The 20595-nt window shown below is 46.2% G+C and overlaps 1 long non-coding RNA gene across 1 annotated transcript in view; it reads left to right on the top strand.

Moving 5' to 3' along the window:
• The first annotated feature begins 6979 nt into the window (after window positions 1-6979).
• Window positions 6980-20595, top strand: part of LOC135058182 (uncharacterized) — a 223450-nt gene continuing 209834 nt past the window's right edge. Inside the window, exon 1 of the long non-coding RNA XR_010244660.1 lies at window positions 6980-7316. This is a non-coding gene — a long non-coding RNA (uncharacterized LOC135058182). The remainder of the gene's footprint in view (window positions 7317-20595) is intronic.

Raw genomic sequence — 20595 nt, 5'->3', positions numbered from 1 at the left:
GAACACACCCCACCCAAATCTATCTCTCTCTGCACATGTTATATATGCCCCCCCCCCTTCCCCCTGCAGTGCACATGGTTTTGCCCAACTGCTAACAAATTTGCTGCTGCGATCAACTCTGATTTAGGCCCATGGTTTTGCCCATTAGAGAAAAATGTTGCTGCTGCAATCAGGTCTGAATTAGGCCCCATGTTTTATGGTTGACACAGTGTCCCATGTGTGTAGAAGGTAAAGTGTCAGCACCATCACCCAGGGCTGTTAGGAGGGGTGTGTGAGCATCGCATTATGACCATCCATGTTCCGGGGGCTGGCACAGGGGGCAGAAATGCTGCTAGAGACTGCAAGGGCTGGCTGAGCTTGATAATGGATTAATCTGCAGAAAAGAACTGTTTGCTGTAACTGCAGACGGGAAGCTATTTGCTAATACATCCTGCCATAAAATTGTGTATTTGTGTAATAGTCTAATTAAATTGTGTGGTAATATCTCCTTTAGTTGTTTTTTTTGTGGTTCTCGATTTGTAATAATATAATTTCTGTTCAGACAACCTTTAGTTGTATGTCTAGTTAGTTACATATTATATATTTTAACAGAAAATAAATGTTTACTCTTGTGAGTTTTGTTTGTACAACCTTTCACATATATTTCCTGTCTATTGCTGTTACATTCGTATTGGCTTAGTTAGCATGATGACTGCATAGGAAAAAGAGGATGTAGTCATAATGTCAACGTATACAATGCTGACTCTCATGTTGACCTCACAATGTCGACAGCTAAAACATCACTGTTGAACATGTCAGCATTTGTTCGCATCGACATATATATAAAATGTTGACATGTGAAACGGCAGCTGTATGCATGGCCCAGCAGCAGAAGTTTAGGGTTAGACTAGGGAAGGGAAGGTTAGGGTCAGGCTGTGAGAGGGAAGGAATAGTGGTGGTCATTCCGAGTTGATCGCTCGCTAGCAGTTTGTAGCAGCCGTGCAAACGCTATGCCGCCTCCCACTGGGAGTGTATTTTAGCTTAGCAGAAGTGCAAACAAAAGGATCACAGAGCGGCTACAAAAAAAAATTGTGCAGCTTCAGAGTAGCTCCAGACCTACTCAGCACTTGCAATCACTTCAGACTATTCAGTTCCTCTTTTGACGTCACAAACACGCCCTGCGTTCGCCCAGCCACACCTGCGTTTTTCCTGGCACGCCTGCGTTTTTACGAACACTCCCTGAAAATGGTGAGTTAACACCCAAAAACGCCCTCTTCGTGTCAATCACTCTGCGGCCGGCAGTGCGACAAAAAAGCTTTGCTAGACCTTGTGTGAAACTACGTCTTTCGTTGTAATAGTACGCCGCGTGTGCACATTGCGCCGCATACGCATGCGCATTAGTGCCTTTTTTTGCCTGATCGCAGCACAGCGACTGAAAGCAGCTAGCGAACAACTCAGAATGACCCCCAGTGTTAGGCACTAGGGGAAGGGTTAGGGTTAAGCTGTGGGAGGGGTGAGATAAAGTTAGGCATTAAGTAGAGGCTTAGGTTTAGGCTGTGGGAGGTTAGGGGTTAGACTATGGGAGGGAGGGTTAGGGTTAGGCACTGGGGGAGCATTAGGCTGTGGGAGGGAAGGGATAGGTTTAGGCATTAGGGAGAGGGTTAGGTTTAGGCTGTGGGAGGGGAGGCTAGGGGTTAGGCTGCGGGGTGGAGGGTTAGGCACTAGGAGGAGGGTTAGGCTGCGGGGATGGGTGGGATAGGGTTATGTACTATGGGCAGGGTTAGGTTTAGACTGTGGAAGGGGAGATTAGGGGTTAGGCTGCAGAAGGGAGGGTTAGGTACTAAGAAGAGGGTTAGGCTGCAGAAGGGGAGGGATAGGGTTAGGCAGTAGGGAGAGGGTTAGGCTAAGGGAGGGGAGGGGAGATTAGGGTACTTGAAGGAGGGTTAAAGTTAGGCTGCAGAATATAATTTTAGGCTAGACACTAGTGGGAGTGTTAGGGTCATGCTGCAGGAGTGGAAGTTAGGGATGGGTTAGGCACTATGAGGAGGGTTAGGGTTATTTTACAGGAGGGGTGGTTAGGGTTAGGCACTAGGGGCATGGTTAAGGTTAGACTATGGGGGCAGTGGTTACTATTAGGCAATAGGTAGAGGGTTAGGGTCAGGTGTTAGGATTAGCAATACTTACCATCAGAAACGGCACAGGATGCGCCAGAAGTGACTATAATGTCACCACTCTGTCACGCATTACTGGCTCCGACGGTATCACAATGCTGCCATCTGTGCCCCTCCTGGTCACGTCTGGCACCCCTGAGAGCTGTGCTGGCAGATCTGCATGTTGGAATGGCATTTCCCTCTTGGCAGTTCCACTGGTTGTAGAGCACGATCGCCGACATCTTGGATTAGAGACTGCTACAGCTACATAATTGGCTTAGCCAATTGCCAGTAGGAGCACCTTATTTATTATCTGCCCAGCACTAGGCTCAAAGCCAGAACAACACTCTTCTCCTTGATATCAGTATCCTGGCTCCTGGCTGCGGTGGCATCTGTTCCAGTCTCCAGTTACTTGCATTGTCCAATGCATTCTGCATCTGACTTGGTCTCAAGCTACCAATATCAATACTAATAATGATGATGACGTATGCTGATGCTAGAACAGTGGACTGGAGGCAGGATAAGCTTGCGCTATCATGCACATATTTACAACTTACTTTGGCAGATTGTCATATTAGAATATGAAAGAGTATGAAAGTGAGGGACGTAGGGAAAGGAGGCTGCAGAAAACAGTGACATCACAGTTGTATGAGCCTTAATGATGTCACTAATTCCTAGAGAGTTGATTGACCACATTCTTAAGAATATTTGTTCAACTCACATCCCACACTGTAAATTGTAGTAGGTAAACATAAGGGCCCTCATTCCGAGTTGATCGCTCGCTAGCTACTTTTAGCAGCCATGCAAACGCATAGTCCCCGCCCACGGGGTAGTGTATTTTCGCTTTGCAAGAGTGCGAACGCCTGTGCAGCCGAGCGGTACAAAAACATTTTGGGCAAAACAAGACCAGCCCTGCAGTTACTTATTCTGTGCGATGATTGCTGCGACGAAGGTCCCGGAATTGATGTCAGATACCCGCCCTGCAAACGCCTGGACACGCCTGCATTTTTCCAAACACTCCCAGAAAACGGTCAGTTGACACCCATAAACTCCCACTTCCTGTCAATCTCCTTGCGATCGGCTGTGCGAATAGAATCGTTGCCAGAAGCAGTGCTAAACAACGATGCTCTTTGTACCCGTATGCCGCGCGTGCGCATTGCGGCCCATACGCATGCATAGTTTTTGCCGGTTTTTAAAATGATCGCTACGCAGCGAACAACGGCAGCTAGCGATCAACTCGGAATGAGGGCCAACATTTAATATCTAATTATTAACTTCCTTATTGCAAATATATTGAGAAACACTGTAATATTAGGTGACTACATTTTTACGGTCAGTCTTTTCTGTACATACGAAGTAGAACGATACAATGCAACTACTTAGCTGAAGAAATCCTCAAACATACATTGCGAGACACTACTATACGTAGGAAGGGGTGCTGAAAGCAGTGCAGGACTTTTCCCTGGGGCACATACCCATACCGTGAAACACAATACTCACTCTTCAGATATGCCCTGAGGCTGAATTGATTGATAATTATCTACAAGGATGGGCTCTGTTGTTTTTTTAGGCTCCAATGATAAAGCAAAACGACAGCCTATTGTTTGCAAATTGAGTGTAGAATTCAATGTGCTAATACATTCTAAGCTAAAATATAGACTGTAAGGGGTAAATTTACTAAAGGCCCATATAGACGGGCCGATGCGGGAGAGATGGGTGCTGAGCGAACCGCTCAGCACACATCTCTCCCCCCGCTCAACACAGCGCGATGTGTGCTGAGCGTGCGGGGGAAGACGGGGGGGGGGGGGCGCTCATTTCACCCAGCGGGTGAAGTGAGCGACCCGCTAAATTGGCCTGGCACCAGGCCAATCTAGCACCAGCGATAGCGATGCGCGGGGCTGCGCATCGCTATCGCTGTAGGGGGAACACACAAAGCGATAATGCTTAAATTCTAAGCAATCTAGTCGCATTGCTTAGAATATCGCTCCATGAGTACCCCCCTTAAGATAGGAGTTCTATTTAAGATGGGATGTTGCCCATAGCAACCAATCAGATTCTACTTCTTATTTATCTAGCACCTCCTAGAAGATAATACCCGGAATCTGGTTGCTATGGGCAACATCCTATCTTAAATAGGACTCCCATCTTAGTAAGGGTGAATGTAATACCCCTTTCAGACATAAGCAAAAACCCGGGTTGACAGTCCCAGGTCAGCGACCCTGCAATCGACCAGGGTTACTTCCAGGACTTGAATTCTGTGCCAATGTCCCAGCTTATGTCTGAAAGGCAGTGTCAGACTGGAGCATGAAGGGCCCACCGGGGGGTATGCAGTGGTAGGGGCCCATGATTAGAGGTGTGGCCATCCTCCAAAGGGGGTGTGGCCAGCCACCACAGAGGTTTGGCTAACCATTATAGAGTACCTGGTCTGGACTCCTTGATAATTTATATAGTACTATTTAATGCAAGTGCATGCATGATAATGTGCCAGATTAATGACAGCAATGTACTGCAGAGAATACACCATAATCCTGTGCAATATAAGGTAACATGGATAATATATAATTCAAGTGCACAGTCTAGAACCTGATCCCTAGAGGAGGAGGGCCCCCCAGGCAGTGGGGCCTACCGGTGGTTTCCCCTGTACCCCTGTGGGCCAGTCCGAGCCTGCTGAAAGGTATGACCCGGGTCATGCCGAAAAGGAGTAAACTGGCAGCCATCATCTAAATTATCGCAAATGCCATAACACGTTATCCTATTAACAGTAAAAAGTTATCGGTGATAAGTCTTCATATGGTTTATCGTGGAATTCTCTTCACCATGTATGAACATGTGATAAGTAGTTCAAAATCCTTATTTTAAGGTAAAAATGTCAGGATTTGGGGCCTAATTCAGACCTGATCGCAACAGCCAACTTTTTCTCTAATGGGCAGTGCAGGTGGGGCAGATATAACATGTGCAAAGAGTTAAATATGGGCGGGGTGTGTTCAAACTGAAATCTAAATTGCAGTGTACAAAGAAAGCAGCCAGTATGTACCCTGCACAGAAACAGTATACCCCACCCAAATCTAACTCTCTCTGTATATGTTATATCTGCCCGACCTGCAGTGCACATGGTTTTGCCCACTAGAGAAAGATTTTGCTTTTGTGATCAGGTCTGAATTAGGCCCTTGGTTCAGAACTCCTGGGACACCCCCCTGAATTACTATTGAGGCACTTGGAAGTTTTTTATTATTTTAATTGCCCAATAATGACATGTCCTTTTTGGGGGCAAAAAATGCAAAGTGATGGAATTTGGGGTACAAGGTATGGAACAAGTATATTGGGGTGCTTTATTTGTGGGACAATTGTTTTTAGGCTTGCGGGTGGGAGTAATTGGTCCATTTCCCCTAAAAGGACCCAAATATATACTAATACCCATTTTTATGTACCCCAAAATCAATAAGAGCACTTATTTTGCAGGAAAAAAATAGCTTTCTATCATTTTTCACATTTTTAAGAAAATGCATAATACAGCCATTTGACCTAATTTAATTACACCAAATATTTTTTATGGCCACTAATAGAATTCTATAATATTTTCCTATATTAGGTTGGCTTTTTGGGGGGTACAGGCAGATTTCTCAATTTTCTGCTCTCTGCTTTTGCCGGCAAGAATTAACGTGCAAATTCCGTTATCGCCATTTTGGAATAGGATAGGTGCAATAAACGGGAGCGTGCAGGCTGCGATAAGCTGATTTTTTAGGAGATAGGTGCGATAAATTTTGCTGCAATCTCAGATCACGTTATCACGGCTAAGAGGATACCGCCCAAATATTTCAATTAATTAGATGTCATTTTCACTGTTTATTTAGATATGTATGTCAACGTTTTGACTATCTGGAAATATTATTGTAAAGCTAAGTACACACTATTCGTTTTTTTGGTCGTCACGACAAATTGGGGTGATTTTTCGGCAAATCGAAGGCTGAAATATCTGAGCTAGACACAGAGAGATTTTTGCTTAAAAAAAAGTAACTGATTTTCTGCAGCACCACCTGAAGGTCCGCCCACAAGGAGGATGATGTAAACACAGAAAAACATGGGAAATATGGGAACTATGATCAGATTATTGATAATGAACACACACTACACGATATATCGGAAGATTGAGGCTGAGATTTTCTGTCTTGGACGATCGATCCAAACATCAAAGGAGCGTGTTTGTGACCATGTTTTCTCCGGTCTATTGACAAAACACCAAAATGATTGTTCATGCACACTATATCAGGCGCTCAATCTAGCACCGCCGATAGCGACGTAGATCCGTGTAGTCAGATTGCTTAGAATTTAAGCACGGATCTCTCCGTGTGTACCCCACTTTACAGCCCCATGAACTAAGTTCAGTCACATAAATTATTTTATATTAATGGAAAAAGGAAATTTGCAACTTCCATAAACTTCATTTTCATGACTATAGAAAACATCTAAACCGCTAACATTACAGACATGTTGTCATCCCACCTGTGTAGATTTCTTTATTTATGTGCATAGAGAATGGTAGGAGAAAATAATCCAATTACCTAGTATTTTCTTATCTCAATCTGTTGTTTCTTTTGTCACCTGCAACCAATTTCATTGTGAGGTGTCGGGTTTTCCTTTAAACTCTGCCAGAAACCCAGAATGTTTTACTAGATGTTCAAATGTCAACGGTGAGTTAATCATTCATTTGCCAGTTAATCTTTAATACACAAGTTAATCAAAGTTAGTAGCACTATGATTAGATAAATGAATGACACAACAACTATGTAATATGAATGAATAAATAAAAATATTCACCCTCTGTGAGATAATTGCAAAAATCAACTCATTTTGTGGAGTGAAAATGGGTTTTCAGTGACAATATGCCCACTCCATCTCAATAACCTCGCTCTGCAGAATGAAATCAAGTTAATGTACTGTTCTTCCACAAAACCAAAATGCTTTAGTGAATCTACTAAGAAACCAGCAAGCAGGGCACAGAGCGCCTCCTATAGACCAGTCAGGGCGTTTCATCAGAAGAGGATACCCTTGTTCACTCTACATGCAGGCCTTCTCCCTTGCACTGGCAAATGCGCTGAAAGCCTGCTGTGCATGCACATATCTCCTGGAAAATGCTGCCTGTGTAATTTTCCTGGTGAATTCTTCACTACATTTGGCGCTGACCATAAGGTAAGTAAATGTAATGGGTACAAAGCATGTGGTGTGGAACCCTCTTGACTCAGTGGCCCGTGGGCACAATACAGCCGGCTCTAAATTGCAATACTCCTCTGAAAATGGAGCCAACTCTGCAGACCCGATGTGCGCATAAGGAAATTTAGGTGCAGTAGTGCAAATAGGGGTGCACAGCAGCTCCACAGCTAATTGTAGCTACACCTTGGTAGTTTTACATTTTGTTTATGACCTTCACAGACTCAAACAAACTATTTGCACAGGTGTCAATCTTATTCCACATGTGAATTCTGTTCTGCTTGATAAGATAGAGTTTGTACGTCTGCATGGATACAAAATAGTGAATGATACAAAAATACATTTAGTGTAACAATATATATTGTATATGTTGCATACAGAATATCGTTATATACCATACTTGCCTACTTGACCCTCTCCATGAGGGAGAAAATATTCTGTTCCTGGACTTTCCTGGTAATGTATGATTGCCATCACCTGTGGTGAAACACCTTTCTTATCAATTAAGTAGCTCACCACAGGTGATGGCAATCATACATTACCAGGAAAGTCCAGGAACAGAGTATTTTCTCCCTCATGGAGAGGGTCAGGGAGGCAAGTATGGTATATATCATACCTCCCAACATGACCCTCTCCAGGAGGGACACAATGCTCTGCTTCTGGACTTTTTCTTAATTTATGATTGTCTGCACCTGTGTTGAACAAATAAATGGATAAGAAAGGTGTTTTAGCACAGGTGATGGCAAGGATACATTTAAGGGGGGTACACACGGAGAGATCCGTGCTTAAAATCTAAGCAATCTTGCTAGATTGCTTAGATTTTAAGCACGGATCTGCCGTGTGTATGCCCTCCAGCGATAGCGATGCGCGGCCCCGCACATCGCTATCGCCGATGCTAGATTGAGCTGCATGCAGGCTCAATCTAGCGGGTCGCTCACTTCACCGTTGTGTGAAGTGAGCGCCCCCCCGTCGGCTTTCCCCCTCGCTCAGCACATCGCGCTGTGCTGAGCGGGGTGAGAGATGTGTGCTGAGTGGTCTGTGTTAAGATCGCTCAGCACACATCTCTCCCGTGAGTACCCCCCTTAAGAGGGAAGTCCAGGAGCAGAGCATTCTGTCCCTCCTGGAGGAGGTCATGTTGGGAGGTATGTATATATATATATATATGTTTATGTGTATATATATATATATATAACTCACACTACTCTAGCTGCTTTTATTAATTAAATCGTTTAACCCGCATGTTAAGTATAGTGCATAGCAAAACATTTTCTTTGTTCAATCTGACATTATGCTCATTTATGCTACATGTTGTGCATTTAACTGCTAGCTTCATTTTTGTTCATTGGTAATTGTTATTCATTATTATTATACAACTTATTCAATAAAAACCTATCTATAAAAAGTAATGTATAATAGTAAAAATATACTCATATTATGTTTAATTTACATTTTTATTCGAAAAATAATGGTGATGATTTTAGGATTTAAACCAAATACTGCCTAGAAATAAATTGAAATATGGGAAACTTGCTGAAACAAAAATAAAGGTAGACAAAATGAATACAGGTTGAGTATCCCATATCCAAATATTCTGAAATACGGAATTATTTTGAGTGAGACTTAGGGCCCTACACAGTATGCAATCTGCCGCCGAGCTGCCCGACGGCGGATATGGGTGACGGGCGATCGTCCATATTGGCCTGCATTCACAAGCGACAGGGCACCAACGATGAACGAGCGCGGGGCCGCGCATCGTTCATCGCCGGTGCCTCCACATTGAAAGATATAAACGGTATCTCGTTCATTAATGAACGAGATCGTTCATATCTTTCAGTATTATCGGCCACGGTGTAGGGCCTATTAGACTTTGTTTTCTGGTAGCTCAATGTACACAACGTTATTAAAAATGTTGGCTAAAATGGTCTTCAGGCTGTGTGTATAAGGTGTATATGAAACAAATGAATTGTGTGAATGTACACAAACGTTGTTTAATGCAGAAAGTTCTAAAAAATATTGGCTAAAATGACATTCAGGCTGTGTGTATAAGGTGTATATGAAACATAAATGCATTCTGTGCTCAGACTTGGGTCCCATCGCCATCATATCTCATTATGGTATGCAATTATTCCAAAGTACGAAAAAATCCGATATCCAAAATACTTCTGGTCCCAAGCATTTTGGATAAGGGATACTCAACCTGTAATGGATTTAATAAACTTATTAACAGAACACATTGCTCCTATAATATTCATTCTATTATATTTTACTATTCATATTACTGCTCATGTCTCATTATTAGGAAAGGAATATAAAGCAGTGGGAACTGTAGGCAGTGCTGAGAATTTCCTGGCTCTACCTTGTACACCAAGGTTTCCTATTAGCCAACAAACAGTCTGTGAGACTTCCTATGGTTGTGTCCTCTTTATTTCCTCTCTCTCTGCTGAGACCATTTGCTTTGTGATGTTTGCATTCCCATTTCACCAGCGGTGGCTATTTTTAGCCTTTCCTATTCCTCTGCATTCCATTGGCCATTTTTACATGACACTCACAGTTGCTTCTTCCTGGCTTCTAGGATCACCCCACCCACTGCACTCAGACAAAAAAAGAAAATAATGGGAGATTTAAATTGGAAAGATCCTGGTAATTACTGTTCTCAGGTTACAGTATAATCACACATGTTTAAAATTAAGAGTATAAATAATTCTTTATTTGAAGAATGCAACACATTACTCCATATAGAGTAATTGGCACCAAGGTTTTCTGAACTACACATGCTCTAACAAAGAAAACAAAATGATTCATGTAGTGTTCCTTATTGCACACCAATAAGCATTTTATTTACAATTGCTTTAGTGTGTGTGTGTGTGGGGGGGGATGTAGTCATGTGACCGGCGGTCACAATACCTCCCCCTGCATCCCGAACACTGATAATACCGACAGTCGGCAAAAGGGGCTATTCCCACTCGTGGTTGTCCACGACATCCATAGAGTTAGAATAGAACCTGTGGCGAGCGCAGCGTGCCTGCAAGGGGCTTTGTTTCGCTCGCCCTCCCCACCGGCATTCTACGGCGTCGGGATGCTGACCCCAACCCTGTGTGACTGCGTATACGCTTGCCATAATATCCCTTTAATTCAAGACACCTATGATTTACACAGCTTATGTGACTGATTAAAATCAGGTGAAATGCAGGCTTGAATTTAGCCAGCCACAGGATGTAAATAATAGGTTGCCCGGAGTAAAGAGATATGATATAATATTTCTTAAAAATATTTCTTAAATAATCTTACCCAGTGGTTCTTAAACAGTGTGCCTAGGCACCCAGGGGTGCCTCGGAACACGTGCAGGTGTTCCTTGCATTGGTGGTCTAGGACCAATTCAAATAATTTATGGTCAATGTAATAGGCAAAACATATATGACATATAAACAGAATTTACTTAATTTTATATATTTTTTTTTCTACATTTCTCAACAATAAACTTTTGGCCTAGGGGTGCCGTGAAAAAAATTCTGAAACTCTAGGGCGCCGTGATTCAAAAAAGTTTGGGAACCACTGGGCCTACCATACTATCCCTTTAATCTAGGACACTCTTGAATTACACAGGTTCTGTGGCTGACTAAAACCAGTTGAAGTGCAGGCTTGAAGGCAGCCAGCCACCGAACCTGTGTAATTCATGAGTGTCCCGGTTTAAAGGAATAGTATATGGTAAGCTTATTTATATAAGAGATATATATGGCAGTAGGGACTGATGTGAATGGCCAAATATTCTCTGTAAAGCTCTGCGGAATATGTGTGCTCTATATAAATACCTGGTAGTAATAATAATATAATAGTCGCTCACCTATCTGAATTTCTCAGATAGGATAGAATAAGCACGCATAGTCCAGCTGAATAGAAGTATTACATTTATTGTGAAGAGACATCACAAAGGTAGGCTCAATAGCTGTTTCAATCAATTTTTTTTATTCCTTTGGGAGAGTCTATTATTAGTAATCAAGTTAGTATACCCTGTTCTGGTAATGCCTTAGATCAGCGTTTTTCAACCACTGTGGCGCGGCACGGGCAGTTCTCAAATGTGCCGCCAGAGATGCCCATCGTCACATCACTTTAATATGTCATGCTCGGGCAGCGCTGGGCTCTCCTGAGTTGCCCTGACGCAGCCCGGATCATGACCTGTGGAAACGCAGCGTGACTTCATAGGTCATGCACGCCACGTTTCCTTCCCTTCTGTCTGCCCTGTGTTGCTCCCTGCTCCCCGCGGCTGCTCCCTGCTCCATGGCAGACACTCGCGCTGCTGGCGTTGGAAAAGCTCCTTTCACAGCTGCTGTAGGGGTCAGTATTTATATTTATTTTATTACATTAGGGGACAATATTTGTAATTGCTGTGGGGGCCAATATGTGTCATTAGTATGGGGGCCAATATGTGTCATTAATGTGGCGGCCAGTGCATTTGTTTTATTAATATGGGGGCACAATGTGTAATTACTGTGGGGATAGTGTGTTTAAATGCTGTGGGGGAAAATGTGTTTTATTACTGTAAGAAGGCCAGTGTACCGTATTTGTTTTATTACTTCGGGGGTCGGTGCATTTAATATATGTTGATATTTGTTATTGTTATTATATATTTCTGATGGTGTGCCTCGGCATTTTGAAATCTTGTTTAGAATGCCGCGAGTTTAAAAAGGTAGAAAATCACTGCCCTAGATGATGTTGCAATAAGCTAGCGTTAAAAAACAACAAAACTTTATTCTTAGATAAAAGTGCAGCAGCCCCATTGCTTCTGCACCCAGGGCCTAATTCTGAGTTGATCGCAGCAGCAAATATGTTAGCAGTTGGGCAAAACCATGTGCACTACAGGGGGGACAGATGTAACATGTGCAGAGAGAGTTAGATTTGGGTGGGGTGTATTCAAACTGAAATCTAAATTGCAGTGTAATAATAAAGCAGCTAGTATTTACCCTGCACAGAAACAAAATAACCCACCCAAATCTCTCTCTCTCTGCACATGTTACATCTGCCCCACCTGCACTGCACATGGGCCCTCATTCCGAGTTGTTCGCTCGGTAAAAATCTTCGCATCACAGCGATTTTCCGCTTAATGCGCATGCGCAATGTCCGCACTGCGACTGCGCCAAGTAAATTTGCTATGCAGTTAGGATTTTTACTCACAGCTTTTTCATCGTTCTGGCGATCGTAATGTGATTGACAGGAAATGGGTGTTACTGGGCGGAAACAGGCCGTTTTATGGGCGTGTGGGAAAAAACGCTACCGTTTCCGGAAAAAACGCAGGAGTGGCTGGAGAAACGGCGGAGTGTTTGGCCGAACGCTGGGTGTGTTTGTGACGTCAAACCAGGAACGACAAGCAGTGAAATGATCGCAGATGCCGAGTAAGTCTGAAGCTACTCAGAAACTGCTACGAGGTGTGTAATCGCAATATTGCGAATACATCGTTCGCAATTTTAAGATGCTAAGATTCATTCCCAGTAGGCGGCGGCTTAGCATGAGCAAATCTGCTAAAATCCGCTTGCGAGCGAACAACTCGGAATGAGGGCCATGGTGTTGCCCAATTGCTATCACATACTTATAATTGAAGCAGTGTTTTTTGTTGTTGTAAGAAAGCAGAAGCCAGTGCTTCTGGATTAGTTTCTGTGCAGATAATTATTTTGTTCATTTCTGAAATTATTTCACTGATTTCCTCCTGTTTCTGGGACTAGTTATAAGAATGAGAAAGTAGAGAATGAAGAGGTGCCGGAAATAACGGTTATGCACTTACCTGCTTTTTTTCGCTCTCTCTTCTTTCTTCTCTCTTGTCTTTTCTATCATCTGTATACTTCAGTTGAATGGAGTGTGGAGTCCAGGGGCTCATAGAATCAGGCTACAGCCCAGCAACGGACTGGGGCTCAAAAACAGCCTGGGCATTTGTGAGCGCGCGCGTGCTCACCACGGGGGCATGTGTGCACGTCATGGGGGTGCGCCTCCACGAAGTACGGGGGCTTGCCGCGAGTCATGGGGGCGTGGACTCGCAGCACCCCCCCATTTCCATGGAGACCAGTGGGGGCAGCTGAACCAGAGCCGGAGGCTGCGCTGCGCGCGGCCTTCCTAGCTCCCTGAGGGACCGAATCGGCCCACTGCCCATCAGCCCTTCTGGCATGTGCCAGAAGTGCCAGATGGCCAATCCGGCCCTGCTACAGCCTATGGGAGCCTGCTACTGACTATGGGCCTAATTCAGACCTGATCGCTCGCTAGGGGTTTTCTCTTACGTCCTAGAGGATGCTGGGGTCCACATTAGTACCATGGGGTATAGACGGGTCCATTAGGAGCCACTGGCACTTTAAGAGTTTGAGAGTGTGGGCTGGCTCCTCCCTCTATGCCCCTCCTACCAGACTCAGTTTAGAAAATGTGCCCGGAGAAGCCGGTCACAGCTAGGGGAGCTCCATAGGAGTTCTTTTAGTTTTATTGTTTTTAATAGAGTTTAGGCACAGGGAGGCTGCTGGCAACAGCCTCCCTGCTTCGAGGGACTAAGGGGGGGAATAGTGTCCGCCCCGCGGGGTCTGAGCCACTATCTCCGCTGAGGAGAAACACTGAGCTCCTGAGGGGAACACTGAGCTCCTGAGGGGATCGAACATTCCCCGCCACAGGGGATCGCTCACCCCAGCAGCATGCCACCACCCCCTTACAGAGCCAGAAGATCTGTGGTGAGTTAGTCACCGCCCCCCCCTGGCAAGCGGGGATCCGGTGTGAAGATGGCGGCAACAGGGTATGGAGTGCAGTACTAACTGCGCTTCGGGGCTCAGCAGTACATGGTGTGGCGCTGTGAGGGGCGCCCTGAGTCAGCGCCTACACCATACACCGACCACCAAGCCTGTCAGGGTCCCAGGATCGCTGCCAGCACAATACCTCAGGCCAGTAAAATCAGTAGCGGATCTTGCCACGGGCAAGCAGTACTTTTGCCCGGGGCGCCGCCTTCCGGAGGGCGCCAGCGCCATCCGGATGGCGCCGCACCATGGCAAGATCCGCCACTGTGCTCCCCGCTGTGCCCGCCGCTGGTCCCCCGCTTTGAAGGGAACCTAGTTTCCCTTCATGGAGAGGACTGTGCTGTGCGGTACACGATGACGTCAAGGGGGGGGGGGGAGGGTGTATATCTGTTCTGGGCAACCTATTAAGGTGCACAGTAAGCGCTGGATAAGGGTTTCCCTATATCCTGAAGCGCTGTGGGTTGGCTCCAATCTCTGTGTCTCTGTTGCCATTCTTAGGGGGGAAACTCTATCTGCCCCTTCCCTGTGTGTGTGTGGAGTGTTTGTGGTCTCCATTAAGCTACGTCCAGGGACTCTGTGTCATATGTTGCAGAGGATATGTCCTATCAGGATGATCCCATTCCATGTAATCAGGATTGCACTGTATTAGCGCAGGTCCCAGCAACGGAGCCTGAGTGGTTAGCCTCTATTAAAAGTATGATTTCTCAGATTACTACTAGAGTTGCACAAAATGAATCTGCAACTCAGGTTTTACAGAACTCTATGGCAGTTTGGTCCAGTTCTGTTACCTCAGGGCCCCCTACTGTATGCTCCCAAAAACGTGCTCTTGCCCAGATTATGCAAGATGACACGGATACCGATTCTGATACGGCAGACGGTGATGGGGATGTGCTGCGGGGGGCGGCGTCTCTTGCAAAAGGGGTGCAGTTGATCAGAGCCGGCCCTAACCAATATGATGCCCTAGGCAAGATTTTGGCTGGTATCTATACTACATTGGACTGAGGACGAATATTCACTACAAAGAAGGACAGTACTGCTAATCCTTTCCGCAAACCATCCGGTCACGTGATCCGGAGTTCCGGAAGCAACCGGTTGCCAGGCGACGGAAGAAGCCCGAGACAGCGGAGAGTGGAAGGCGGAGGGGAAGGGAGAAGGTAAGTCCCTGTAGGAGGAGGAGAGGCGCGGCCAGCCGCTCGGAGAGCTCCGGCCGGGTCCACTTCGCCTCTGTGACAGGCGCACACCCCAGGTCAGCGGCCCCACAGAGCGGGCCTGATTCGGGCGCTCTACTGTGGGACGTGCTGCAGGAGGAATAGCGCCAGTCCAGGGTCCTTATTCTCCACTCTAACCAAAGCATACACTACCGCTGTCAACTGTTCATCACTTCACAAGAGAATCCTTCACTTCAGAGCACAGATTAGCGGGACGCCGCTGTCTGTATAGACTTGTAAACCGTTTGGACTTTAGTACATATTATCATTAATATTTTTTTGTGGCATTTTTCTTTTTCTTTTTTTCGACTTTACAAAGATTACAGCATTTGTTCTTTCAATTGAACCTTGCACTTCAGAATTTAAGCTCAAACCAGGAGCGTGCCCCAATCACTGATTGACTTTTAAACCGAATTTATACCTGTTGGGAAAGAAAGTATCTCAGCATCTTAGAATAAACAACCTTAAGTATATTACCTGCTTTTTCATTATTGATTTTAGTTTCACTTTATAACCGTATCATTCACCACTACAAATAGGGTTTGAGCGCTGGTTCCCTGTGGATTTATCCACATCTGTATACTTATCCTTCTAACCATGGATGCAAGTCTCCGGGGCTGGGCGCCATCACTCATGGGGAGACCTTCCAAGGAAGGTGGTCAAGTCTACAGCGCATGCGCAGGACTCGGGAAAGATGGCGCGGCGGCCATTTTTCGGAGTCCTGCGCATGCGCTGTAGACTCTGGCACTGTGCCAGAGTCTCAGCACTGACAGCGGTGGTCAGCGGCAAGCAGTGGCGGTGACGGCTACAGGAAAGGAGGGGGCCCACACACGGAGTCTGCAGCCATCACTTCCGGTCGCCTCCCAGTGAAGTTGTGTCATTGGCCATGTCCGGCTGCTATGGTAACCTGTTGTATACTAAAACAGTAATAGAAGAAAGAGAAAAGACAGACCTGCTGTCCGCACCTAATAAGTAATTAATAATTACAGTAGCCTCTCCCTTCTACATGTATCTAGCAGCTTAAAGGCAAAAGGAGTCAATGGGCCTAATTTAGACCTGATCGTTCCTCTGCTGTTTTTGCAGAGGTCTGCGATCAGATAGTTGCCGCCCTGAGAGAGTGAAAACCCGCTTTGTGCAAGTGTGTGAATTACAGTCTGTGCAGGCTGTGCATAGCCCAGGACTTACTTCTACAGTGCGAACGAAACAGGCTGTTCGGGGCTGGAGCTGACATCACACAACTGCCCTGAAAACGCTTGGGAAAGCCTGCGTTTTTCCTGACACTCCCAGAAAACGGCCAGTTACCACCCCCCAAACATCCACTTTCTGTCAATCACATTGATTATGCCTAGCGATTGAATTTTCACACCATCCTGTCACTGTTTGGGATTGCGCGTGCGCATTGCAGTGCATATACATGCACAGTCATTCGATAATCGGCCGCTGAACAGTTATTTCTCATAAGTGTCTGAAAATCTATCGGCCCCCGTGTAATTATTGGCCTTTGGTACAAAGGCCTTTTGGTCAGAGGTCCAAGCTGTTACAAGTGTTTACATTGTACAACCTGTAACAATATGGTTACAGGCGCCACTTCCAAACATCCCCACAGGGACCATTCATACAAAAGCAAACATGTTCTTACACCTCTACATTTATCATGTACCGTATCATTCACCCCTATGGACTTCAATACATCGGGAAGACCGTCTGGTCCTTGAGGGAGACGATGGCCCTCCACAGTTAAGCAATTAAAGCAGCCCTTTTGGGAAAAGTATCCGAACAATCTGTAGCAAGGCCATACAGTATCTGACTTTAAACATCAGGCCATAAATCGATCACGTTCCGAAGTCCCTTCGAGGCAGAGACAGGGTGGAAAGATTACTAAAAACCGAAGCCCGGTGGATTTATGAACTAAACACCATCAGTCCCAACAGGTTGAACAATAGAATATTATGGAGCATCTTTAAATAGAACAACTGTTTATAAATCCTTCTCCCTTAGTGGGACTACACTCGACACGCATATCCTAAGTTTATTGTATTCTTTATACATTGTATGCAGGACCCAGGTACAGGTCAAAGCAGAGAATGGTGGTTGGGGGGTCCAGGCCAAACATGGAGCTCAGCACGCGCTACGCAGCGCAGCCCCATGGACCCGTCGGGTGTGAGGCCGGAGGCACGGCTGAGTCATTGGAGGAGGACTCCATGGGGAACTGTGCCTTCGAATGGGAGGCCGAGCTCTGCTTCCACCAGCAGGGCTACTGGTCAGTCAGGGTGTACTCAGATTTCCAGCAACGGGATGGGGGTGGGGGTAGGTGTTGAGGTCTTGTGGCCCCTGGCGGGGTGTGATGGGGGCCCTTCTTTGAATGAAGTTCAGTGTGACTGGGTGCAGGGGCATCTGCGGGCTTAGGGCCATTCTGTGCCCATAGCAGTGCATCCTTTGCACCCATGGCGGTTACTGTATATATCAGTGACATGCGGTGGTGAGGTAAATGGCTGAGGAGGCACTGGCTAGTACCAGAGCCAGATTTACACACACTATATGAGCCTAAGGGTGCATGTGGTCATTATAAACAGGTGCAGCAGTATATACTGCTGGAAATTTGGTGAGTTTTGATCAGAGATGTGCGGAAAAGATAGGCGTGCAATAGACTTTTTACTCCAGAGATTTGACTTTAAAAAAGATTTATAGAATAATACAAAGAAGATATTTCTAACATATTCTTTGTATTTTTCATATACTTCCTCACCTCACAACACCTCACTGGTATGTATATAACATATACAATACATATGACCAGGGGTGGATTGGCCCTGCCGGGACAGATCCTGGTCAGCTGGTCCCGTTGTCCACTCAGTTGGCTGCTCGTCACTCTCACCGCCCCCACCCCCCCCTCCGCCACCGGCAGCAGCGATCATGCAGCATTAACTGACTGCTTCAGTGACGGCTCACCCCTTAGGTCCGCCTCCAGCTCTGTCAGTGTCTCCTCTACAAGAACAGGCAGGCACACTGCTGCAGGAGCAAAGATAGGTCAGCTGTTATGCCCATCATTAGGTGGATTGGACTATTCAAATAAATGCTGACACGGCTCGGAGCCCTGTGGAGGCGTCAGCTCAGCATGAGACTGGAGCGGAGCTGACCACGCACACTGACACTGGTGAGTTGCAGCAGTGACAGCACTGTGCTGAGGCTGTGACAATATAATAATGTGTTAGGAGGCTGTAAATACCTGACTCATGCTGGTACTTGGCTGACAGGAACTTTGGTGTGACTGTGTTCGCTCAGTAGTACTGTGCTCTGACCCCATAATACATCTCTGTTTTCTCTATCGTCCTAGTGGATGCTGGGGTTCCTGAAAGGACCATGGGGAATAGCGGCTCCGCAGGAGACAGGGCACAAAAAGTAAAGCTTTTTCAGATCAGGTGGTGTGCACTGGCTCCTCCCCCTATGACCCTCCTCCAGACTCCAGTTAGATTTTTGTGCCCGGCCGAGAAGGGTGCAATCTAGGTGGCTCTCCTAAAGAGCTGCTTAGAAAAGTTTAGCTTAGGTTTTTTATTTTACAGTGATTCCTGCTGGCAACAGGATCACTGCAACGAGGGACTGAGGGGAGAAGGAGTCAACTCACCTGCGTGCAGGATGGATTGGCTTCTTGGCTACTGGACATCAAGCTCCAGAGGGACGATCACAGGTACAGCCTGGATGGTCACCGGAGCCGCGCCGCCGGCCCCCTTGCAGATGCTGAAGTCAGAAGAGGTCCAGAATCGGCGGCTGAAGACTCCTGCAGTCTTCTAAAGGTAGCGCACAGCACTGCAGCTGTGCGCCATTTCCTCTCAGCACACTTCACACGGCAGTCACTGAGGGTGCAGGGCGCTGGGAGGGGGGCGCCCTGGGAGGCAAATGAAAACCTATAAAGGCTAAAAATACCTCACATATAGCCCCTAGAGGCTATATGGAGATATTTAACCCCTGCCTGATTTTTCTAAATAGCGGGAGACGAGCCCGCCAGAAAAGGGGCGGGGCCTATCTCCTCAGCACACGGCGCCATTTCCTCTCACAGCTCCGCTGGTCAGGACGGCTCCCAAGTCTCTCCCCTGCACTGCACTACAGAAACAGGGTAAAACAGAGAGGGGGGGGCAAATTTATGGCGATATTTTGATATAACAAAGCAGCTATAAGGGAGCACTTATTATAAGGCTATCCCTGATATATATATAGCGCTTTTGGTGTGTGCTGGCAAACTCTCCCTCTGTCTCCCCAAAGGGCTAGTGGGTCCTGTCTTCGTTAGGAGCATTCCCTGTGTGTCTGCTGTGTGTCGGTACGTGTGTGTCGACATGTATGAGGACGATATTGGTGTGGAGGCGGAGCAAATTGCCAAATATGAGGATGTCACCCCCTAGGGAGTCGACACCAGAATGGATGCCTTTATTTATGGAACTACGGGATAGTGTCAACACGCTAAAGCAGTCGTTTGACGACATGAGGCGGCCGGACAATCAATTAGTGCCTGTCCAGGCGACTCAAACACCGTCAGGGGCTGTGAAACGCCCTTTGCCTCAGTCGGTCGACACAGACCCAGACGCAGGCACTGACTCCAGTGGTGACGGTGACGATTCAACCGTATTTTCCAGTAGGGCCACACGTTATATGATTTTGGCAATGAAGGAGGCGTTACATTTAGCTGATACTACAGGTACCACTAAACAGGGTATTATGTGGGGTGTGAAAAAACTACCTATAGTTTTTCCTGAATCAGAAGAATTAAATGACGTGTGTAATGAAGCGTGGGTTGCCCCTGATAAAAAGCTGATAATTTCAAAGAAATTATTGGCATTATACCCTTTCCCGCCAGAGGTTAGGGAGCGCTGGGAAACACCTCCTAGGGTGGACAAGGCGCTAACACGCTTATCTAAACAAGTGGCGTTACCCTCTCCTGAGACGGCCGCACTTAAAGATCCATCAGATAGGAGGATGGAAAATATCCAAAAAAGTATATACACACATGCAGGTGTTATACTACGACCAGCTGTAGCGACTGCCTGGATGGGCAGTGCTGGGGTAGTTTGGTCAGAGTCCCTGATTGAAAATATTGATACCCTGGACAGGGACAATATTTTACTGTCGTTAGAACAAATAAAGGATGCATTTCTTTATATGCGTGATGCACAGAGGGATATCTGCACACTGGCATCACGGGTAAGTGCTATGTCCATTTCGGCCAGAAGAGCTTTATGGACGCGACAGTGGACAGGCGATGCGGATTCAAAACGGCATATGGAAGTTTTGCCGTATAAAGGGGAGGAG

This window comes from Pseudophryne corroboree, chromosome 3 (genome assembly GCF_028390025.1).
Source record: "Pseudophryne corroboree isolate aPseCor3 chromosome 3, aPseCor3.hap2, whole genome shotgun sequence".
NCBI lineage: Eukaryota > Metazoa > Chordata > Amphibia > Anura > Myobatrachidae > Pseudophryne > Pseudophryne corroboree.
Note: the sequence above shows the minus strand (reverse complement) of the source record. Positions and strands in the feature narration are given on the sequence as shown.